A 25,625-nucleotide genomic window follows, 5' to 3' on the forward strand; every position below is an offset into this window, starting at 1 on the left:
CTTTTTACCTCTCTCCTCCATTAAGACCCTGATACACACGTACTCTACCTTTCATTATCCCTATCTCTCTCTCAAGATGGCTCGTGCATAACAAAAACCTCCTAGTTTGCTGCTCCTTTTTATCTCTCTCCCTCTCCCTCTCCCTCTTCCGCACAGCCTCTTTCCTCTCCTTCTCTCTGCGTTTGTTCATGGTTCTCTCTCTCTAGACACTACCTCTCTCTCCCTCTCCCTAACAACCATAGTCCTAACCCCATGAAACCAAAATGCAAGGGTTGGGAGGGACAACGTTTCTAAATCAAAAGCTTCCAAACAAGAAAATTGAGGACTACAAAAGCTGAGAGAATTGATAGTACCAAAAAATCCGTTGTAGCTGAACTCTAGAATTTTACATTTCTTACAGAGTTTGGTTTAAAATTATGCATTATTTTGCTCTATTTCCTGTCCAGTATTTGAGAGGTTGTGTATTTAACTTTGCCATATTACAGGCCAAAGTAAACTCTGTTCATTGACAGTAAATTGATCCATTCATGGATTGAAAATTGATCCATTTTATAGTTTTTGAGAGGTTGTGTATTTAACTTTGCCATATTACAGGCCAAAGTAAACTATGCTCATGGACAATAAATTGATCCATTCAGGGACAGAAAATTGATCCATTTTATCAAAGTTAGCTTAACATCAGAACATCGCACTAACTTCTTGGTGTAATCCAATTGGATTAAAAAATTTTGATTTGTGGGTTTTGTGCACGTCCATACATGCACACACAAAGTTCAGACTCATGAGCTAATGCAGCTTTAGAAAGAGAAATGGGGCCAGGAATGTAGCAGGCAGAGAGACAAGGAGAGCAATGCAAATTTTTTTGACTCAAGGGGAGTTTCGAACAAATAAGAAGTCTACTATTGCAGTTGACATGGCCAATATATTGTCCCACAATTCCTTACAAAAATTGTATGCCATTCTTCTCTTCCTCTCCTTGAACAAAAAAGAGGTCTAGTGTTGTAGTTGACAGGGCCAATTTGCTGTCCCACAATTCCTTGCAAAAGTTGCATATCATTTTTTTCTTCCTCTCCTTGTACCCAATGCTTGGGCCACGAATATCCACAAACGCTCTATACCAGAAAGACCTCAACTCAGAAACTATTTTATGTCGAAAATATGGCCTATCAGTCCCTTTTATCTCGAGAATTTATTTTTCAATAATGATACAAAAGACATATTGTATAGTATATGTAAAATCTCATGTGGTTGACATGAGGCAATGCTATATACTAGGATCTATTTTGGAGCTTTTATAGGATGTTACATTGGAGGGAAAACCCAGTGATGTGTTTGGATTTTTTGTAAGAATTTTTTTTATAGTATAGATATACAAAAATATTTAATTTCTAAATTTCTTTTTATAAAGTTGTAGGAATGCTTCGATGACATGGTATTATGAGAGTAATTAGTGCACTAATGACAAGTTTAACTCATTGCATAAGATTAATAATTGGGTGACAACTTGTTAATCCTAATTGGCTGTACTTAAGGAAATTAAAGCAGTAGTTATATTTGGATCTCAACTCCTATAGACCATAAATGTGAGAGTTACAAAATATAGTTTTCTATAAAAAAAGGTTAATCCCTCAAGTACGAGAAAGAAAAAGATAGAAAATTGGTGAAGGAGATTCACCAAGTGGACTCTCAAGGTTGCTTATCGCCGGATGGTTTAGTCTATAGGTTTTGGTATGGAGCTTTAAGTCTCTCATGTGATTTAAGGACATATCCGAGTAAGTTATTTGTCGATTTTATTTTATTTATTTAATTTTTTTTATTTTTTTTATTAGGACTAACAATAGTATCAGAGCGAGTTTGGCTGAATCAACTTTTAAATACAACTTGCCGGATCTTTTTTTTTTCGACCTATATCACGAAGATAGATATACACTAGTTTTCTTTTTTTTCCTTTTAATTTTACTAAAAATAAATAAAAATAAAATAAAATAAAAAGCGTGGCTTTTTTTTAGATATTTTTACCACTACTAAAATTATTTACTTATAATAATCCCAAACAAGATATCATTGTCCCTTTATTGTGCACTTATCCTGCCCTTCATAAGGGTATTTCTGTCCAGCTCCTACTTCAGGCTCATGTAAGAAGCCTCCTCAGTAAATCTCCCGTCAAATGAAACAAAAGGGAAACCCTTTCTCGCATTGCAACCTAATTCTCTCTCTCTCTCTCTAAAATTCCAAAAGGAGAGGTTTTATCCTATTTTTTTTTTGATAAATATGTGACATTGAAGGGGAGAAAAATAGTGAGTAGGATGAGGAGCAAGAAAAGGTAAGTTTCTGTTTTTTTTTTCTTCTACAGATTTTTTTTTGACGGTTTCCCTACAATGATTATGGGCTGCAATAAGCTCCAAGATTGACTATTTTTTTTCTCAATGGATATGGCTGTCTCTTGCCAATTTTTTTTTTTTTAACCGACAAAACATCTCTTGCCAATTCTTTTTAACGCATATGGCTGCGTCTTGCCAAAATTACTTCTTGGATCATGGGCTGCACACTCTAATGGCTATGTAATAAGTATGTGCCTCATTCCCTTGTTATTTTTGGTTGCGATGCAGTACTATAAACAAGAGCTTGTAAACCCTACTGAATGATCAGAAAATCAGTCTTTTAATTTTCCCCCCTTTCAGCGATACTGTGTATTCTTCTATCCTGCTCATATATTTGATTTCAATGATGTTTATTATCTTTTGATAATAGAGAGTCCTTTTCTCTGGTGTTTCATAATATGTGAATCTTTTTTCTATTTCACTACGGTTTAATCCATACAATTTTTTCCCCCAAATCTAGAGAGAGAAAATAATCTACTTGAACACTATATATTGTTGTTTGTTAGCAATTTGAGTTTTTTTTTTTTTTGTTGAGAAGGTTTGGAAGAATTATTGATTGAGTTGGATTCACATCGATGTTTCTTCAATTCTCCGGTTGTTGCATATTTTTCTTAAGCTCTATTCTTGATAGTCCATACTATCACCCGGTGAGATCGCATCTATAAACTAGATTTATTTTTTTCTTGGTTTGTATTTGTTGTCATTCATGGATCCTAAGCAAGAATTGAAGATAGAAAGACCCAATGGGCTGAATTATAATATGTGGAAAAGAAGATTAGTTTTGATTTTAGAGCATGAAAACTTAGATCACATTATTTTAACTGTAGTTCCTACTGAACCCACTGATGTTAGCAATAGAGCAAGAAGATCAGCTCATGTTAATTGGGAAAAAGAAAATAAGACGTGTAAGAACATAATTTTGAGAAATATAGGTGATAAATTATTAATGAGTTTTGATGAATTTTAAAATGCCAATGATATTTATGTTGAATTGGAGATACAATTTGGGGCAACTTCAATGAGTAATTTAAGAGTTTTGACTCAAGAGTACTATTTCTTTAAGATGAAAGAAAATGACTCTGTGGTTGAACATGTTAGAAAAATGATTTTGCTGGGCAAACAACTTATAAGTGCTGGCTATGCTTTGAATGATTAACAACAAGTTTTAACTATATTGAATAGTTTGCCTAATTCTTGAGAATCTACTGTGATTACTTTATCTTTAAACCGTAAAGACCTTACGCTTCAAAATCTTGCTATTGAATTCAAATATGAAGGGGATCGTAGATCTTCAAGTATAGTTGATGCACTCTGCATTACTCAATCTCAAAACCTTCGAAATAGAGAATCCTCTAATAAAAGAAAAACTTACCAACCTTGAAACAATAATAAAAGGTCAAACGTTGAAAATAAAAATAAGAAGCCTATGCACAATGGACCCAATGGGGCATGTTTCATTTGTGGGAAGATGAGACATTTTAAATCTCAATGCCCAAACAAGGGGGCACCCATGACACCCAACCAAGGTCGTGACTACTTGTATGTAGTAGTTGATTGTTTTATAGGTAATGTGTCTATTGATGATTGATGGGTGGATTCTAGGGCCACTAAATACATATCCAAGTCTAGAGAGGGTTTTGTAGAACTTAAAGAGCTTAAAGTTGGGGAACATGTTATCTCTATGGGCAATGAGTCAAAGTTTGATGTATAGAGTATTGGTACTTATAAATTAGCCATCCCAAATGTAGACTTCTTTGCCATCCCAAATGTAGACTTCTTACTCCTTTCTGATACTCTTTATTCTCCATCTATGCATTGTAACTTGCTATCAGTTAGGAGGCTTGATGCCAAGGGATATGAAGTTCGTTTCAAGGATGACAAAGTTTCAATTGTGATTAATTTATTGTATGGGAAAAAGCTAGAGGGAAAATATATTTGCTTGATAAAATAAATGAAATTTCATCTTCCTCTGCTTACTTGAATGTGTGTGATGATGAAACTTCTTTTTTGTGGCATATATGTTTGGGTCATATTAGTAAAAATAGAATTTCTAGACTTATTAATGGTGTATTGATTCCTAAAATGGCGAATTTAGATTTTAAATATTGTGAACCATTTTTATCTGGTAAAATGAGTAGAAAACCCTTTGGTAAAGTAATTAGATCTTATAATTTATTGTCTGTTATTCATTCTGATATTTGTGGGCCACTTAATGTAAAAACACATAGGGGTATGGAGTATTTTATTTCATTCATTGATGATTATTCGAGATTTGGTTATATTTATCTAATTAGTAGAAAATATGATGCACTTGAAATGTTCAAAGAATTTAAATTAGAAGTTAAAAAAAAATTAGATAAAAGAATTAAAATCTTTAGAAGGGACCGAGAAGGGGAATATTATTCTAATTTTTCTGATAATTTTTGTAAAGAAAATGGGATAATACATCATAAGACCATACCCCACACACCCCAATAAAATGGTGATGCCGAAAGGCGTAATCGAACTCTTATGGAAATGGTGCGATCAATGATGAGTCATGCTAACTTGTCTTCAAGTTTTTGGAGTGAAGCATTGCATACTGCTATGTATATTTTAAAACAAGTTCCCTCAAAATCCGTAGAGAAAACACCTTAAAATTAAGGGTTGTGATGCTCATGAACTTATCACGAGCCATAAGAGATCTAAGTTTCAGGCTAAAATTAGAAAATGCTCATTCATAGGGTACTCTGATACTTCTAAGTGTTATAGGTTTTATGATCATGAGACCAAATCTTTGGTTGAATCTAGAGATACACATTTCTTAGAAAAACATATGAAAATAGGTAAACTCTCTTTTATAGATATACATGAATTAGACAATAACAAATGAATAAATGAAAACATAGAACATTATAAATCTAATGTAGAAAACCTTGATAACTACAAAGATAGTAGGAGTGATACAATTGAACTTACTAGAAGAAGTTCTAGGAACAGAAGAGCACAATATCATTTAGAACCATATTAGAGTTATGTTTTCATGGACATTTTCGACCAATACTATAATTTTTCTTTTCAAGATATTCTTGAACCTTTAAATTATAACGACGTTATTAATTCTGATGAATCTGATTTTTGAAATAATGCTATGAATGAAGAAATGTATCTTATAACTAATAATCATGTATGGGAGTTGGTAGATTTGCCTAGTGGGAGAAAATCCATTGGTTGCAAATGGATATTAAAAAGAAAACTCAAGGCTGATGGTAGTATAGATAAATATAAGGCACGACTTGTTGTTGAAGGGTATAACCAAAAGAAAGGTATCGATTTTTTTCTCCAGTAGTAAGATTTTCTTCTGTTAGAATTTTGATGTCTATTGTGGCCAACCTTGATTTAGAATTATTTCAAATGGATCTTAAAACTGCATTTCTCAATGGAAATTTAAATGAAGAGTAATACATGTTACAACCTGAAGGATATATTGTTGAAGGCAAATAAAATAAAGTGTGCTAACTAATTAAATCACTATATGGATTGAAGCAATCTTCTAGACAATGGTATTTAAAATTTCATAATGCAATTATGAAACTTAGTTTTATTTCTAATGAAAGTGATCATTGTATTTATATTAAGACTAGTGAGAGTAAGATAGTGATATTATCTTTATATGTGGATAATATTTTGATTGCTGGAAATGACATAGATATGATTAATGAAACAAAATCATGGTTGAAAGATAATTTTGAAATGAAAGATGTGGGGGTTGCATCATATGTTTTGGGAAAATTACAAGAGATAGATAAAAAAGGATGCTCAGCTTTTTTCAAGAGCATTATTTAGAATATGTTCTTAAGAAGTTTAAAATGGATTTATGTAAGCCAGTCTCCACCCATGTTGATAAAGCAGTTAAACTATCCATTGATTTGTGTCCTACTAATGATAATGATGATATGAAAAATATTCCATATGCTTAAGGAATTGGGTGTATTAATTATGTTGTGTCATGCACTAGGCTAGATCTATGTTGTGCTGTTGGACTTATTAGCAGGTATCAAAGAAACTTCAAAATGATATATTGGCAAGCAGTAAAAAGGATATTAAGATATATCCAAGGAACAAAGAAATACAAGTTGCACTATCAAAGTTCTTCCCTTAGGCCTAAGGGTTACTCTGATGCAGATTGGAGTGGTGACTATGATGATAGTAAATCTACTTCGGGTTTCATTTTCACACTTGGTGTAGGTGTTGTATCATGGAGCCGTAAAAAACAAGATTGTGTTGCTTTATCAACCATGAAAGCATAATATGTGGTTTGCAGTTTAGGATCACAAGAGGCTGTTTGGTTGAGAAATTTCCTTATGGATTTAGAGTTGGAATGCATTGAAAATGGGCCTATAAACATGCTATATGATAATCAAGTAGCCATTGCCTTTCTCAAGGATTAAAAAATAAACTCTAAATCCAAGCACATTCATAGGAGATACCACCATATTAGAGATGTAGTGAAATATAGAGGTATAACAGTTGATTACATACCTTCAAATGAGATGATTGTAGATCCATTGACTATGACTTTGAGCTAAGAAATTTTTGAGAAACATCTAGCAACTATGGGACTAAGATAAGTCCAAATTGAAATCCAATAATGGTTTATAAAAATCATATCGTGAGTATATGGAAATCCCATGTGGAAAACATGAGGCAATGCCATATACAAAATTGTCAAAGGGCCTTCAGGTTGGGTATATGAAAATTCCATGTAGAAAGCATAATGCAATGCCATGTACAACAAGTTAAAGGGCCTAATATGGCCTATTAAGTCCTTTTCCTAGGCCTTTTTTTTCTATAATGGCACAAAAGCCTTATTGTATAGTATATGTGAAATCTCATGTGGTTGACATGAGGCAATGCTATATACTAACAACTATTTTGGAGCTTTTATAGAATGTTGCATTGGAGGGAAAACCCAGTGTCACTGGAGGGAAAACCCAGTGATGTTTTTGAATTCTTTATAAGATTTTTTTTATATTATAGATGTACAAAATTATTTAATTTCTAAATATCTTTCTATCAAGTTGTAGGAATGTTTGGATGACATCGTCTTATGAGAGTCATTAGTGCATTAACGACAGGTTTAGCTCATTGCATATGATTAACAGTTTGGTGAAAACTTGTTAATCTTAATTGGCTACATTTAAGGAAATTAAGGCAGTAGTTATACTTGGATCTCAACTCCTACCATAAATGTGAGAGTTACCAAAAATGGTTCTTTATAAAAAGAGGTTAACCTCTCAAGTAAGAGAAAGAGAAGGATAGAAAATTGGTGAACGAGATTCATCAAGTGGATTCTCAAAGTTGCCTATCACTGGATGGTATGGTCTATAGGTTTTGGTGTGAAACCTTAAGTCCCTCGTGTGATTTAAGGATAGATCCGAGTAAGTTGTTTGTCGATTTTATTTTATTTATTTACTATTATTATTTTTATTGGGACTAACATTTTCAATGACTAATACTGACACCATTATCAATGGCTAACACAAAGAAATAAGAAAACCATATAACAAGATTAATGAAGTAGCAAGATGCGAATGCAACGGGATCTTTCCAAATATTCTAACTAAGCTTCTGAACACCTAAGATTCACTAAATGATTATCAAATGAGTATGACTGTTTTAGAAAAAATCTCCAGCCAAAATAGGCAATATAACCCCATAATTAGGCTACTTTTCCACATCATTGTTGGCTTATATTGAGGGAGAGAGAGGAGAGAGGTTGTGAGGGAGAGGGAGAGGGAGGAGGTGGAGAGAGAAAAGAGGCATGAATAAGAGAGAGAGAGAGAGGAGAGAGGTCGTTAGGGAGGGGCAGTGAGGCTGAGGAGAGAGAGAAAATTGCAAGGAAGCAACAAACATGGAAGGTTTTTAATTTCCATTTGTAAGTGTTGGAAGATATTTTTCATCATCATGGGTCCCCAGTCAACAAAGCCTAACATACAGTGGAAATTTTGACAATCTCAGAATATCCCCAAAACTGGTCAAGATATTTATAAGGATTCTCAAAAGTCTTCTGCCAAGTTTCTTCATATTCTGACACGTCTAAGGCAGTACACACTGCGAAATAGTTTCGACAGAAGCAACGTCTAGCACCCTGAAATGGACCCTATAACTAGAGCGATATTTTTGGTGTCTCAATTTGCTATAAGACCATCACCGTTGGCTCCGACATGGTTGAAAACCCCCAAGGGTCAAATTTCAGCATGAATGAACATCTTAGGAAGAAGTTATAGGTCAAAGAGCAAAACAGGAGGAGTCGCAGTCTATTCCCGTGCGGCCACCCTGCCACTCATTCCATTAAAGGGGTAGTCACGACAGTTACTTTCGATGCTCATATCGCACCGTCTCAATTTTGATCAAACCCAAATTTTGTGAGCATAGCAAGACGAGCGTTTCGATATGTGGCACGCCCCTTGAAGACACTTGAGCATGAATAAAAGCTGGAGAGAAGTTGGCGATCTGTGAAGAAACTGTAGGAAAATCCATAGCATCGTGCCTAGCTCAAGCAGCCAAATCACACCGCTCACGAGCCCGATCGACGTGAACTAGTTTCATCACATGCGTAAGGTCCATGGTCATCACCGGTCCGAACGTCGCGTATGATGAACGATGGATTTCACACACAAAGCCAACAAAGTGACTGCAAATTTTGTTGCCGAAATTCCAGATTCCAGTAAAAACTCCAAAGTTGCAAAATCTTCGTCCGAGCACAAAATCGAGCTGCATTTCTTACCTCGGGATCGTGGCAGCATGCTTAGTGTGATCCAGTGAAGAAATCATAGAAAAACATCAAGGAACGAGCACACAATCTATCCAAAGTTTCAAGATTCATTCAAATTTCAAGTCACATGATCGTGCCCTACAAACACGATCTATAGCTCGAAGTTGGTATCAAATCAATCGTCATGCCGAGCCCTATAACAAAACAATCATCTTTTAATCAAACGGGCATCAGAACAACCTCGGATCATCCATGAAAAAGCATACACGTTCTAGGGCAACACAGAGACTATCATGGAATTTCACAACTTGTTAAGAAGGGGCAAATCTAGCATTTTGTACCCTAATTTTTTTTAATTCATTTAAATCTTAAATTTCAACAATTAAGTTTAATTTTGATCAATCCACCCATGTTTGGGGTAACCTCTATATATACCACGTCCCAGCATTGTACACAAAGGCTTGAAACCCTTCACAAAAGATATTTTTTACCAAATAGAATTCCCTTTCCTTCTCATTGTTGGGTCACGTTTGGAGAGGGAGAAAGGACAGAGAAACTTTTGGACTGGTACCCTTAGACTCAAAGTAAACATTCCCTCTCTTATTTTCTTTTTTCTTCTTCTTCTTCGCTGGAGCCTCCCTCAGAGGCCATGCACGATAGTGGCAGTGCTGTGCATGCCTCTTTCTTTTCCTTTTTCTCCTTCCCGTGGTTTCACAGGTCGCGCATGGTGATGGCAGTGTCATGCACGAGCTCCTTTTCTCCTTTTGTTTGCACATCTATATCTCTCGGTGAGATTTACGGACGGCGCTGCTCATCACCATTCGCAGGTGTATCCTAAATGTCTTAGTGAGAAACACGGGTAGCGAAGCTTATTGCCGTCCATGGGGGCTTCACCCAGTCGCGTGACTATTGGAAGCGGCCATGTCCATCACCGTCCGCGAAGCGTCGTGGCATTACTCATCACTGTCCGCGAGCTTCTGTTTTGTGCTTGGTGCCCATCGCCACGTGTAGGCTCCTTTCACGCCTCTCTACGCCTATCACCGTGCAGAGGCTTCTTTCACTCTCTCGGTACTCATCGCCGCATGCAGGCTCCTTTCGCGCCTCCTTGTGCCTATCGCCTTGCGTTGGCTTCTTTCATTCGCTTGGTGCCCATCACCACGCGCATGCTCTTTTTGTGCCTCTCTGCGCCTATTGCTGTGCACATGATTCTTTCACTCGCTCGGTGCCCATTGCTGCACGCAGGCTCCTTTTGTGCCTCTTTGCCCTATCACCGTGTGCAGGCTTCTTTCGCTCACTTAGTGCTCATCGCCGCATGCAGGCTCCTTTCGTGCTTCCCTGTGCTTATCACCGTGCGGTCCACGAGAGGTAATCTCCGTGCAACTTATGAGAAGTTATTGTCATGCACCTCGTTAGAAGCTATCGTCGTCCGCAAGAGACGTGCTGCCTTCTCGCTTTGCCAACATCGACGCTTATTGCCGTCTATGATTTTTCTCATGTTCCACGTCTAGTGCCGTGTGACACACAGTGAGCTGTCGCCGTGAGCCTCGCCAGAAGCCATCTCCACCCACAAGGGACGCGGTGCCTTCTCATAATGCCAACGGCGAGGCCCATTGCCGTCTAAATTCTTCCTCCTTCCGCTCCATCACTCTCTCATATGAACGAACATTTCCCTAAGACAAAGGTCGGTCAAGGGTGGGTCCCTTTGGTCCACTTGTCTTGAAAATTAACCATGTTAGTGTTGTGCAGAAAACAAGGTGATAGCAAGTCAAGGGAGGCAATTCGGAACTAGCTAAAGCAGCTGGGGGGCTTTCTTTGTGATTTGAGAGAGTACCCACGCGAGCCAGCCCGAGTAAGTCCCGAACCCACCTTAAATTCCTCTCTCATAGGTTGGTATACGTGCCCTTGGTCTTGAGCAAGGTTCTTGAGAGAGTGATCTCAAGTCTTAGGTTCACTAGAAACCCGAGATATGTGCCTTCAGATCATCTAGATCCAGAGGGCGAGATCAAGGCACCTAACCAGCTTGGCAACTCCACTGGGAACTTATTACCCCTTCATCGGTTCGTGCTTGTTTGATCAGTATCATCTTTTACTTTCTACAGTACTTTCTATGGCACCTGGGTTATTCAACCTGTTCATCCGAGTCGAGGACTTTCTTTTCCCGCACGCATAACTGTCCCAGGGAAGCAAACTGCTCAAGCTTCCTTCCCTACACTCCTTATGAGTCGAGACTCACAGTCCGGATCCCAGGATCTTTCTTGAGTTGGTGCGAGAAGGGACATTAAGGTCCCAGACTCCCTGCTTCCTCACCCTGGTGGACCCTCCACGAAGTCTTGCATTGGTATCACATCTGCTACCGTACACAACATGCACCCTGATACTAGCAAGTCCCTTGTCAATCATATGCTGGGCTACGCTGAAAGGCTGCCTTATCCACTCTCGTTAAAGGCAATCAAGTTTCCATCGCTTCTGAGGTTCGCCGCAAGGCTACCCCACGAACTCCTTCACTACCCTGAACCTCTACACCTAGAGGCCCGGCACCCAGAGGCAGAAATCCTGGGGTCTCTACCCCACGCACACACCTAAGAGCTCGTGGTCCAATCATTCGAGCCACACCTCGGGGTTACTTTCATGCTGCTTTGAACTCGTGTTCAAGGCTAGGCCCTCTCGGGACAAACCTTGCACGTGCCATGCATCCCACAGCTCGGGGCAACGCCAGTTTAGCATCGGCTCTAGCACATGAGGGTCGACCACTTTGTCCTCCCTCTCACGCACGCAGCTTTACCCCATGAGAGATGGGCTTCTACTTTGTCCCTCATGGACACAAGCTTGTGGGTCTCGACCTCCTGAGGTCGAACCAGTTGAGTAAACCCAGGCTAACCCTCAAGTCACCCGGACGAATAACCTTAAAGGTGCACACTCACTGACTTTGCAAGTTCCTCCCTGATCCCGACTCAGGCGGGGTCTTGAACCAGCCCCTTCTTCTGCCGCTCTTCCTACACCAGGCAAGCATCTCGAGATCTGGTACTCAAAGGTCTTCCCTAAGAGTAATATCTTGAGCCAGCCTAAAGTCAGCCGTGCGCCCAGGCCCCACAAACGAATTCGAGGCAACGACCTGATGTCAGATAGAGGTCTCCAGAATCCAAGGCAGCAACCCAAGTTGCCCCCTGTCCTTAGACCCCATTATTTTCTCTAGCTAATAATCATGGCCCTCGCCTGCTCAAGAAAAGCAGGGCAGTCCAAATCTCATGCTCGATTCTGAAAAGGGGTCCATAGCATCCTCAAGATTATGAAGGAGAAAGGTCTGTATATTCTGACCAAAGAAGCCCCCAAGGCAAGTGAGGTTACCACCTTTGGCAACCTCGTTCCTCGTAATCCCTTCTTCCCTCTGCGGATCCTAGAGCCCGAGCCAGTCCGAGAATACATCTCAGTGATCACTGCTCAGAAGCCATGGTCCCAAGACCGTTGAGAATCGGTCCTGACAAGGTCGGCATACAAGGCTCGAGTCCAGTTGGGGAATGTTGAGCCCCTGTAAACTGACTTGCCACTCATGACTCGCCAACCCAAGCCAAACATTACACTCCCTGATCCTGATCTTCCAAAAGAAACGATTAGTGTCACGGTGATTAACGAACCAGACGACGCCCGAGAAGAGTGGATGACCAGGTTCGAGGTAATGATGCAGTCCATCCTCGAAAAGATGGAACGCCTAGAAGTCTCCAGGTCCCCTTCTTCTCACCATGAGACCTATTCTTCATCTGACGAAGACACCGTTTCTAGGCAAACTCCCCCACAGGTCTCTCATGATAGCTCTACCTTTCGTGGGGTTTCCCAAACTGACATAGATGCCATGGTGGCCCACAGTTTCAAGAACAAGGTCCCAGACATGCAAGAGGCACCGATCTACTAAAATTCGTACCCTTCGTACATCGACCAAGTGTTTTTCCCTCGAACTACCAAAAGGGGAAGCTCCCCTTATTAAATGGTACTACGTCCCCGCACCAGGATACTGCCCACTTCCAAGCGACCTGTAGAGAGACGGTGACTGACGGACTCCTCCTCCTCTGTCAATTCATTGAGACTCTCGAGGGGCCAGCCTTCCAGTGGTATGCTCGGCTGCCTTCAAACTCGGTGCACATATGGCCGAAAATGGAGCAATTGTTTTACCAACGCTTCTACGAAGTCCAAAGGAACGTGGAAACCATCGAGCTCCACACTCTGACTAAAGACCCTGGTGAGCCAGTTGACAAGTTCATCGCCCGATGGAGAGAGCTGGCAACCTTTCATGCCACTCCCATGACTGAAAAAGAAGCTCTCTAGACCTGCATACAAAACACGCTTCTTGAGATCGCCCTGCATGTTGAGACCTCCAATCCACCCTCCATGTCAGAGCTCATCTCTAAAGCAATTCGTATTGAGGGTCTGTCCAAGCATCATGGCAGATCTCATCCGCAACCCTCTGGCTCGAACCCCCACTCCAACAATCGGGGCAATCAGCAGAAAGCAGTGATCAGTGCGACTGTCACCGTGATTGACACTAGAAAAGCCGCTCCTCAAACCTTGGACCTCTCCATGGCACAAACATCTCAGCTCGGGGGCAAGCAGCAGTTTTACAACAATGTCCCGCCTCCTAAAAATATTAATTGAAGCGACTTTTGGATCCAGCACCAGAGTAAGGTGTACTCCTTCGACAAGGAGTGGGTCCCTGCACTGCTTCGACTACTACTGGAGCAAAACATGATCCAACTGCCGAAGGTCAACACTCCAGAACAAGCTGGACAGGAAACACATGAGAGGTATTGCGCCTATCACAAGAAAGTAGGCCACCCCACAAAGAATTGCTATAAGCTGAAAGACACTATCGAAGTCCTTATTAACAAGGGTCAAATAAAGTTCGAAGAGTTAAAGAAAGCATTTGGGGCAACTAAGGCTTCCCACATAGTGACAATACAAGAAGATGATGGGGCACCTGCCATCCTCTGTGCACTATTTTCCATAATGCTTGACGAGGGACATATCAAACCAAAGCTGATAAGGCCGCCCAAGTTCCTGCCTCTAGGAACTGAGAACCTTTGGTGCTCGTATCACTTGATACGAGGCCATGACGTGAGCAAATGCACTGGCTCCACGAACCCTTGGAAAAGAAGATGCAGCAATGTTAGGAAGCTCATGGTAACCCAGAAGAACGCTCTCAAGTCTCTCTTCCACCAGTGCAAGAAGAACTGCCAACCTTACAGGACTTCATCCCAGGCGCAGCTCGCCTTTTCATGTCATCCAATCAGACGTATGTCCCTGAGTCATCGACAACCCGAGAGTTGTCCAATATGGGTGACAACGCTAAAAGTAGCCCACAATGGTCAAACCTGTGGCAAGACTGAAAATACCCCTTGCACACGTCCAATTCTAGTGAAGATGTAAAAAACTGCCCAAAACATTATAACTCTTCTTATTCTCCCTCCTCTTCTATTTCTTCCATAGGTGCGGCTCGACAGTGCCCAGACTTCGACACTCTAAGCAGAGAGCTCAGAGGCACCAACCTCAGTAGGTCGCAGTAGAAGTGCCTAAGAGACTGCTAGCCCAGGCTATTGGATTCTTGACAGTCGCTGACGCCTTGTCAACCCAAGCCAAGACTGAGCCATCCATAAGCTCCTCTTCCAAAGAGGCCTCCCACATGGTGCAGATCGTGGAAGTACCATCCAGTAAGGGGCAAATGATCTTGAGATCGACGAAGAAGCTACAGCAATTCAAGATTATCAAGTTTCTTGATCCTTCACTTTTCCCTAAGCCTCAACCTCAAACCTCTACATCCCTAATACAAATACCTATTGCTTCCCCATCAACCCAAACCGTACCAACTAAACAAAAAAGTCAGTTAGTGTCACAAACCAAAACTCAACCAAAACTTGTTCCTAAGCCTACCCTACCACCTACACCAGTGACTGGATCAGGAATGCAGAAGACTATTGAGGATAAAGTGAAATACGATTTAATTGGGCACTTCCGAAAGCTTCTAGCCCTTCTAAGTATCTATGATGCCCTTTTGTTGTCTAGTGACTATCGTATGGTCTTGGTGTAAGCTCTTTCTAACCCAGAGGTATACGACACTGAAGTGGAGCCTATTGAGGTTGACCCAGCCATCCTGAGTGGGTGCTTAGCAATCTCCTTTTCTAAAGACGACCTTCAGTTAAGAGGAAAATTCCACAATCGCCCCCTCTTTGTGAATGGTGAACTACTCGCCTGCCCTATCAATCAGATCATGCTAGATGGAAGGTCAGCAGTCAACCTGATCTCAAGAAGGATCCTCACTCGATTGGGATTAGGATTTGACGACCTCACTCCTACCTACATCATCGTGCAGGGTTTCAACCAATTAGGAGAAAAGCTAGTTGCCACGGTGCGTCTTCCCCTTAAGATCAGTGACCTTAACAATTACTCTCAGTTTCATGTGATCGACATCAATACATCTTACAAAATCCTACTCGGCCACCCTTGGCTTCATGATCACGGGGTGGTTCCTTCTACGCTCCACCATTGCTTCAAGTACAGTCGAGATGGAAGACAACACACGGTCTATGCTAAAAAAAGACTGTTACCTGTAGCAGAAACTCATTATGCTGACGCTAAGTATTATTTCATAGGCATTCCAGCACCAAAAAAGTCAAAGGTCTTACAGACATGTTCAAAGAGTAGGAAAGACAAGGTAAAACCCTCTCTTTGACTTTTATCTGCCCAAGTATACCTTATCACCTCTCCGAGGTCATGGTGGCTTTTCCCGAAGATAGGGCTTCCCTCTCTACCTCTGCTTTTAATTCGCCAGAACAAAATGGCAAGCTAGAAGCAACTCCTAAGATTGAGGAAGCTCTAGAGGTAGACCTTCCAGCACCGAGGGTCACCTGTACACCGGATCAGCAAAAGGTTCTGCACATCCCTATTGCTCTTTTAGAAGAAAAATTTAGACACCAACCACCGAGGAGGGTACTCCAAATTCCATCCTTCTGGAACAAGGGGATCACCAGCAGCCAAGCTAAGGTCTTTCACCTCTTAGAGTCTCCCAAAGAGGTACATGCCGATAAGAGGTAGCTCTCCAACTCTCAAGAACAAGACCCATGACGAAGCTGAGAAGCGAGGTTTGTAGCCTCCAGAATCAGAAGAAAAATTTAGACACCAACCACCGAGGAGGGTACTCCAAATTCCATCCTTCTGGAACAAGGGGATCACCAGCAGCCAAGCTAAGGTCTTTCACCTCTTAGAGTCTCCCGAAGAGGTACATGCCGATAAGAGGTAGCTCTCCAACTCTCAAGAACAAGACCCATGACGAAGCTGAGAAGCGAGGTTTGTAGCCTCCAGAATCAGTTTGAGGTTATGCACGTCACTTCAAAGCACTTGAAGGAGTTTGTCCCTTCGACTAAGACTTATCACGAGCTCAAAAGCAATGCACCTCAAATCGAAGCCAAGCTCCCCCAGATTGGAGTATTTATAGCAAACAGACTCACCAAATCATGAGAACCATGAATTATGAGCCCATGTCCAATCAAACATTGAGGGGTGAGGAAGCAACTGCTCCCCCATTCAAGGTCATTGAAGCCACGGCAAGCTGTCTAAAGACGAAGCAAGGAGTGGGATATCCTTTTTAATCTCACATAGTGCAAGGGCAGAAGCAATAAGGAAAGAAGGAAGAACAAAAGACATGCCGCACACAGAAAGAGAAAGAAGGCATCGTTAGAAATGATCAATTGCTTCACTGATCTTCGCCCTATATGTCACAGCTGATACCTTCGCTAACTCTATTTTGCCCTTCAACCTTGCCACCAGCTCCGCCTCATGCTCCATCAAGGTTGTCACTTCTCCCAGGGAATAATAGAGGGCCAAAATGTTATCAATAAGCACCTTGTGCTCCGCTTCGCAAGCTGCAGTCTCCTTCTCCAGCTTGCCAGCGTCAACTCTAATATCTTTGCCCGCAAAGCCATCACTTTGAGGTGGTCACCTCCTCAGCAAGGTCTGATCTTCGGGAGACTACAACATCCATCTGTTGCGGTTTGGTGTTTACCAGTATGCGGTAGCGCACAAGTGAAGACTCAAAAGGGGTAATTGTGAGTTCTCTAGTTGCTGCGCAGTTGGTTCTTTGTGCAAGGCCTTTTCCCTTCATCCTTCCAGCTCATTGGCAACGCTGTCAAAGTAAGGAAGAACTTCAAGCTCATTCCCAAAGGCGATCCCCCTCAACTGAAGGATCGCTGTTCCGAGCTCTTCGAGAGATAACTCCCTTAGATTCGGGAGGCCTATTCAAAGCATCTCAAAAATGATGTCTGACAGTCCACTAAAAAAAGGCCTGGGCAGTACAATTGGGGCAACCATAGTAGGAGGATACCCAGTTGCAACCAAGGCCTCAGGCTCCCCAAATTCAGGGGCAACCTCAGGCTGCCCTGGTACCTTAGCGACAACTCTCTAGCTCAGATCCCCTGCCATGACCACTTCGGGCTCGTCCCTCTCGCACTCAGATGTTGTAGTCTCACCCTTTGTAAGCTCCGCAACCTCACCTGGGGCAAGGCTGAACTCCTCACCTGGAGCTACTACCTCAGTGTCAGGCTGCACCACGATAACCTCCTCTCCCAGAGCAGTGACTTTTCCCTACCTCCTCTCTTCTTGAACCGGCATCTCCATCTCGGCAAGTTCAACACCTTCTCCCTCTCCTTCTTCCCCCTTGTCCTCTAACAGAGCCACGTCAACTACAGGCTCCTCCACAAGGCCTGCCTCTTCGACAACTAGGGGTACCTCCTAAAGACCCTTCAAACCTGATCCCTAAGGTTGTCCTGCCTCTGCATCCCCCACAACTACATCACTTGAGGCAGCAACCTCATGCTGCTCCCCTCTTCACTCCCTGGAGCTCCAGTCTCTTCCAAGACCACAAGATCTACCAGGGTTTCCCTTTCTTCGATAGGCACAACATCCTTCAAACCCGTCGAGGCCCTCTCTACCTTCGCTGCCTCATCAAGAGCTGCCTCATCAAGGCCAACCTCATCAACCCCGTTCACCTCCATCGGGACTAGGACCTCCCCTTCTTCGTCCGAAGCAATTTAAATCGAGGCAGTTGGATTTGAGGCACCGGCCTGAGCCTCTGAAGGGCTAGAAGAAGGTTCAAGTGAATGAGAAGGGGAATCCTTAAGAGCAGAGGACGATGTAGAAATAGCAGGAGACACACAGCCCTTTGAAGAAACCAAAGGTGAGGAGCCATCTTCTGGCTCGCGAACCACTGGAATCTTACACCCGCTGCGTTTCAAAGCCTTGGGTGCCTTCTTAACTGGAGCGCGAGGAGCCGTTGGGGTAGCCGGCTTTCTCTTTCCTCTCGCTTATTCAGACGCAGCAGCCTTCGAGGTGCATGATTTGGAGGAACTGGCGGCCAGCTTGCTATGGGAGCCGCTCCCTATCAATTCATTCAGATATGGGATCGGGTTTCCTTCATACCCCAGGACCTTGCAGCTCTCTTTCCATTTGAAAATAGCAGAGAGATTGTCAAAAATTCTCTTTTCTTCTTCTCCATGTCGAGAAACCGATGTAAAGATCTATCCACGAGAATTTGGCGAGGCCGCCCAAGGGTACGTCAGTCCCAAGGAAAGCCTAGGGTGAATACCTCCCCTAGTTGAGGAGTCATTGCCATCTTCTTCTGCCTCATCTCCTGGCTCCAACGAGAACTCTCTCCTTTCGAGGGGTGAGCGACATCTCAATACCCCTTGTTGGTGATTCGCCTCCAGAGTTTATGGGCTTCAGTCGCTAGCACCCTTCTTCTGAAATATGGAAGCATATACTTATTAACTTTTGTGAGCTCCAAGCACGTGGCCCAAGCTGTGCGAATGTGCCTCGGGAGCCAAGTCTCTTGGTGAGTTCCCAACTGGTCCTTCTTCCAGCGAGATACCTTGCTATGCCGCTTCCTAAAGAAAATGGAGAATGGCCAGTCTTGATAGAGCCCGTGCTGCCGAGCAAATCTATGAGGGAAATACCCCTCGAGCTTTGCACTATGGACAGTATGGTAGGGAAGAACCCTACCCCTGACACTCAGCATATACATCAGCTCCTTATGAGTAGTAGGAGCACCATCTAGGCTCTTGCCCAACTCGTCAACAAAGGCACGGTCTGTGAGATTCCCTACTGGGAAGGCGGGTCTCCTCATGTGGGGGTGGACGTTACAAAACAAACTATGTGTGTGGCTAGGAGTATGGAAGATTGCTTTCTGCTCGGCAATCCTCAACAAGGGCACATTGTTTCCTCAAATTCTTTGATTTGGAGGTAGGTGCCCGGGAAATAATCCCTAAGCCAGCCATTTACATAATGAACGAGGAAAGGCATCTTGAAGTCCCCTAGGAAGGCTTTGCCATCCACTATGTCGTTCCCTCCTTCATCGCCTTGATAAATTTTTCCCCTAGACACGGCTCCTAGGCCGTAGTAGATATTGCAAAGCACCAGCTGTGCAAGGGCATACTTTTGCTCCCTCACATAGAAAGTGCCTGGATAGATAATGTCTGCTCCGTCGAGGAGAGCAAACTTGCACAAGAAAAGCACTAGATAAGCTACCAAGAAGATGTGCTCATTCTCCTTCCGTAGCTCAAAAACTGGTGGGGCCCCCTTTCCTCGGTGATGGACCAACTTCATCATCACTGTCACCGTAGAAAAGTCCACCCACTTGGTGAAGGAGACGCGCCCCTTCTTGTTCTTAGACCAGAGCAGCTGGTAAATTCCAAACAGCTCTTGAAGCCCAACCGGTGAAGCTTCTTTCCCTACTTTCCCCCCTCCAAAAATGATCGATTTCGAAGGCACAAACTCTTCATACATATTACCAATGAGCGACAAACCATCAGTGAAATACAGATCTAGTAGAGATATCCTTGCCTCTCCACGACCGAGCAAACATGTATTGCTAACATGGCTTCAGGTCTTCAAAAGCACCTTGACCGTGTTCAAGAAACTGTCATAATAGCCCGTTGAGCACTGGATGATGGCCAGTAGAGAAGCACGCTTTAGAATGTCCCTGTACCGGTTGAGCACTCTTATGGTCCACGAAGAGCAACCCTTCAAACATTGATGCTCCACTTACTCCCGCAGCCCGACGAAGGACCATTTCATACTGGGGGTCTTCACCATCCTCTTGCTTAGAGTCGACAAGTCCCCAATTGAGGCTATGTTTTGGTGCAGGAAATGCAGGAGGCCTACCCCTTCCTCTACACTCACATTGTCATCATTATCTTCCCTCATCACCAAATGGACAAGGTCACTAATAAAGGTGACGCTTAACGGCCACCTGGGTTCACATAAAGCCTCGGTGAGCCAATGGGCTCACCTCTCAATAGGCTTTCGCCTGTGAATTCATTGGTGCCGAGTTCCCCTACTCACAGGAGGTTCTTCATGTTTGGAATGCACCTGAAGACTGGGCCATTAGATCAAAAGCTTTGCTGCCAAAGGACACTAAGCGGTCGCAAAAAAACTATGCTCACAGGGGCATATCACCGGCTGATCACTCAAGGCGTAAGGCTATCAAGTTATTGCCATCTCGCAGTCAAGGATAAGACTAAAGTCGTCTGCCCAACAAGATGGTATCGCCACTCGCAGAAGGCAGAACTATCGTCGCCTCACGATTAAGGAGGTGTTGCCTCACGATTAAGGGGGTATCGCCGTCTCATGACCAAAGGGCTATCGCCGTCTACCAAAGTGAAACACTTGATGCTGCCTGTGCTCCAACTGTTAGCACGCATCGCACGTGCGGCATACCACATCCCTTGAAACCTGGGCACACCACCTGACAATCGTGACATGCCTTGTCGCCACGCGTGCGGAAGGCGACCAATCGGTGTCTCACAACCCTTCATCTCTCGACCGTTGCAGACCTATGATGCCTCGAGTTATCGTCAACGCTCCCTCTCCTCGCAGGGGACTCACTCCTGTTCACCGAAAAACCCTTCCCCTACCTTCTACTCATCACCAGAGTTGGCGAAAAAACCACCAAAATCCCTAGAGAGTTTCTTTGTGACCTTGTGGATTTCCCTACTCCCTGTTTTCGATCTTCAGCAGCTCGCCACAAGTTCATCGAAATTCCACTAAAGTTTTCGGTGAGCCCACTATTGCTCCTCCTTCTTCTTTTCTGATGGCTTGAAAATTGTCTGCTCCCCTGACTTCTTTGCAACCTCCCCTTCTACCTCGGGACTATCGGGAAAGCACCACAACTTGAGAAAAACACCACTGCAACTCCTGCAGCTACACTAGAAAGGTCTCTCTGAGGCCCTCAAAAGCCCCTCTTCCCTGCTCAGAAGACCCTTGGCACTCTCTAAAAATGTTTACAATCACATCGCAAGGACTCGCAACCTACTAATGCTTGCCAGAACTCTCCTGAAGGCCTGTCTGTTGCAAAATTTAGCTAGGAAATTCTCGCCAGAAGTCTCCTGCCAGAAGCTCCGGCTCTCTCTCTCTCTCTTTAAAAATTCTCTTCAACTGTTTTACCCTTCAGTAAAACAGTGAAATGGGGTTTCCCCCCCCTTTATACTCAGCAGTGCCACAAACTGCCCCTCACAAGTTCGAAAAGATGCTGCAGTCCTTATCTTCTGACGACAATAAGACTATATCAGGGCAGGTCAAGCCTGAGACCCGAAAGGGCCATCGCCGTGTGCTCGCTTTGAGGGCTTTCGCCGCGCACTTGCATTAAGGGCTATCGCCGCATGCCTTCGAAAAGGGCCATCGTCGCACACTTCGTCAAGGGCCATCAGCGCGTGCTTCGTCAAGGGTTATCACCACGAACTTCATCAAGCATTTAGCGTTGTGCACCTCACCAGGTGGCTAATGCCGCGTCCCCATCATCAAGAGACTAACACCCCGAGCGCCATCCAAAACTTGATGTCGTGCGCATGCCACGACACTATGATCGGGACCTTCGTCGTATATCCCCAAGAGGTTCATTCCCTACAGCCCAGTCTCACACTTCATGAGTCAAGTCTCTAGATACGGCTTGGTTCCCAAGAGAGTCACTATCCCTCACCATAGCCATGGTCCAAATTATATGACCCTAAACTGTAGCGGATATCTAGTTGCACGACCTTAAAACTGTATGGTCCTAGCCGCATGACTTTAAACTGTGTAACCATGGTCCGAGCTACAAGACCTTAAAATTGTAACGCACGTCCCTGTAGTAAAAAAGATAAACAGCACGACAAATAGTCCACACGCATGACTTTAAATTGTGAAATGGATGCACCCTTTCGCCAGGTGTATTCCATCAACATCCCTAGTGGAGTTAGGCGTATGGGAAAGAAAATGGGAGTCATGCTTCCCCCTTTAATCTCCAGTGGGTCAGTTTCACAACAGCACCCTAGTAGGAGTCACACCCTATTACGACCCACTTCTCCCAGTGGAGTTGCATCTCTACTTTGGCCTATCATTCTCAGCAGAGTTACATGCAAATCATTACTCATCATTCTCAGGGGGTCACACTCACCCTCTTAATCCCCCATGAAGTCCGCTTCCGCTTGCCTCTCCTTGTAGGGCTTCCATCTTCTTCTAAATCTCTCTGGTTGTGTATAGCATCGACTATCTTTATCCCTAGGGAGTCAGATTGTTATCCACAGACCTATTCCCCATGCAGCTTTGCCTACATGGCAACCCACACCATTGTCCATGCTGCATGACCTTAAACTGCACAGCCGTAGTCCATGCTGCATGACTTTAAACTGCACAGCAGTGGTCCATGCTACATGACTTTAAACTGCACAGCCAAAGTCCGCATTGCATGACTTTAAACTGCATAGCCATGGTCCAAAGTATATGACATTAAACTGTAGCGGAGGTCTAGATGCACGACCTAAAACTGCTTGGTCCTAGCTGCATGACTTTAAACAGCATAGCCACGGTCCAACCTATACGGCCATAAACCATAGTCTACATCCTAGCTGCATGACATTAAAGGGCTCAGCATCATGGTCTAAACTATATGACCTTAAACTATAGCAGAGGTCTAGTTGCATGACCTCAAACTGCCTGGTCCTAGTTGCATGACTTTAAACTGCATAACCACGGTCCAAGCTATATGATCTTAAACCGTAGCACGTCCTAGTCGCATGACATTAAATTGCTTTGCCTAGGTCTAGGAGGCATGACCTTAGAGACGCCCCCACACATACGCGCACACCCCCTTTATGTGCATTTTCACGCACGCTTTCCTTAACCGACCCATTCGTGTGCGAGCACCAGTGAACCTATTCACTTCACTACCACTGTTCATCATTCCCTAGTGAGTCTCACTGATGCTCACAAATACGACGAACCATCTGGCCACCCATACTAACCATCAGCTAGTGGGTCACCACTTTTCACCCACCATTCATATGTTTTCTATCTTTCATGAGCAGCTTCGTGCCATCTCCCCAAAGTGAGTCAAGACCATCACCATACTCACTCTACGGCCTCCACAGACTGCCATTCATCACCACTACGGTCGAGCTATATGACCCTAAACTATAATGCATGTTCTGGCTGCATGATGTTAAAAGGCTTCACGCAGGTCTTGAAGGTATGTCCCTAAACACGCCTTCACAAAAAACGGCCATGGTGTAGGACAGGGGAACGCCATGAGTAAAAATGACAGACATGCATGGTCATGAAACCATGAGTAAAATATTTTCGTAAAAGCAAAAACCCAAGCACGGTGAAAACCCCAAAAAGGGCACCGTGAGCAAAAACGGATGAAAAGGGTGAACATTGGCGCAAGGTCCTGAGAAAAAGAGCCCAAAAACAAAGGAACTTAATGAAAACTGTCTTCACGGCGCCACTTCCCCTATTCAAGTGAAAACCCACAAAAGGGCGCTTGGATCAACAAAACAGGTTGACGCATCACCACAGCCTCAGCCGACACACAATTGCTAAATAGTCATATTTCTAGCTGGTGAGGTATGCACAAAATCCTCAACTGCCAGCATCCAATCCATTCACAAAATGGCTCATCCGAGAGTGAGAGCCTCATAAGATCTCCCACACTTCACTTCCAAAAACAACAAAAGTCATTGAGGGTGAGGACGACGACCGCAAGATCCTTCCAAAATGCAAAAAACCATCACGAAGGCAAGAAACTGACGAAGCCAGGGCCTAACCTGCCAGAGACTTTAAGGTAAGCTCTCGTCTTGAGAACGCCTCTCCTAAAACATTCCTTAGCCGACAGGCTCAAATTTTCTAGACAAGCTGCTAAAAAGCCCCCAATTGGACCCAGCAGGATGGGGCTCATGAGGCTGCCTCGTAAAAATTCCCTCTAGCAGATAGGTCCAGAATTTCGGAACAGGTCATAAGCCCCCAACTGGATCCTCCTAGATGGGACCTACAAAGATACCCTGATCATCAAAAGCAAACTTGGTGTCGCAGCAAACAATGCCAACCAAACGTTCATAGCACTTGGCCTTCAGATAGGCCCGATTTTGACCAATGAGGTCCCTACAAAACCCTCAAGTTGTCAGAATCGCAAATAGTCCCTCGAGGGTGACGACTTTGACAGGATCTCTCAAAGGTCTATTCTCCCCCTAATGTCTCCACGGATGGACCCGTACATTGCGTCCAAAAGTCCGAGCACCTTAGTTGCTGCATTGCGTGGATCTCCTCAGCGTTCACATAGTCTTGTGGCTAGTCGGGGGAAATTTCCTAAATGATTGCACTTCTTGATTCTCTTGAAGCACAAAATTTGGCGAGGCATGCTGTTGGAAGATATTTTTCATCATCATGGGTCCCTAGTCAACAAAGCCTTACATACAGTTGAAATTTTGACAGTCTCAGAATAGTCCCAAAACTAGCCAAGATCTTCATAAGGATTCTCAAAAGTATCCTGCGAAGTTTCGTCGCATTCTGACATGTCTAAGGTAGTGCACACTGAGAAAGTTCTGGCATAATCAACCTCTAGCACCCTAAAACGGTTGAAAACACTGCCATATAACAAGAGCTATATTTTTGAGGTCTCACTTTGATGTGGGACCATCGCCATTGGATCCAGCATGATTGAAAATCGCTCAAGGGTCAAATTTCAGCTTAAACGGACATCTCAGGAAGACGTTATAAGTCAAAGAGCGAAACAAGAGGAGCCGTATGCTATTCCCATGCGGCCACCCTGCACCTCAACTTCATTAAAGGGGTAGTCACGACAAGTGACTTTCAACGCTCAAATCTCACCCATCTTAAGTCGAATCAAGCCCAAATTTTGTGAGCCTATTCGTCTTATCGAGACGAGTGTTTCGATATATGGCATGCCTGGTGATGACGCTCGAGCATGAAGAAAAGCTAGACAGAAGTTGATGATCCATGAAGAAAGTGCAAGAAAATCAACAGCGTCGTGCCTCGCTCGAGCGGCCAAATCATGCTGCTAGCGAGCCCGATCGACGTTAAATTAGTTTCATCACGTGCGTAAGGTCCATGACCATCACTGGTCCAAACCTCCCATATGATGAACAGTCATATTTCACACACAAAGCCTACGAAGTGACTAC

At 43.5% G+C, this 25,625-nt stretch overlaps 1 long non-coding RNA gene across 1 annotated transcript; it reads left to right on the forward strand.

The window, feature by feature from the left end:
- The first annotated feature begins 2,164 nt into the window (after positions 1-2,164).
- LOC148783104 (uncharacterized) lies at positions 2,165-3,797 on the forward strand. The gene is made up of 2 exons (XR_016049158.1): positions 2,165-2,323; positions 2,920-3,797. It is a non-coding gene; the product is annotated as an uncharacterized LOC148783104 (long non-coding RNA).
- The last annotated feature ends 21,828 nt before the right edge of the window (positions 3,798-25,625 follow it).

This window comes from Amborella trichopoda, chromosome 2 (genome assembly GCF_054954075.1).
Source record: "Amborella trichopoda isolate Santa Cruz 75 chromosome 2, AtrichopodaSantaCruz75HAP2 v2.0, whole genome shotgun sequence".
Lineage (NCBI taxonomy): Eukaryota > Viridiplantae > Streptophyta > Magnoliopsida > Amborellales > Amborellaceae > Amborella > Amborella trichopoda.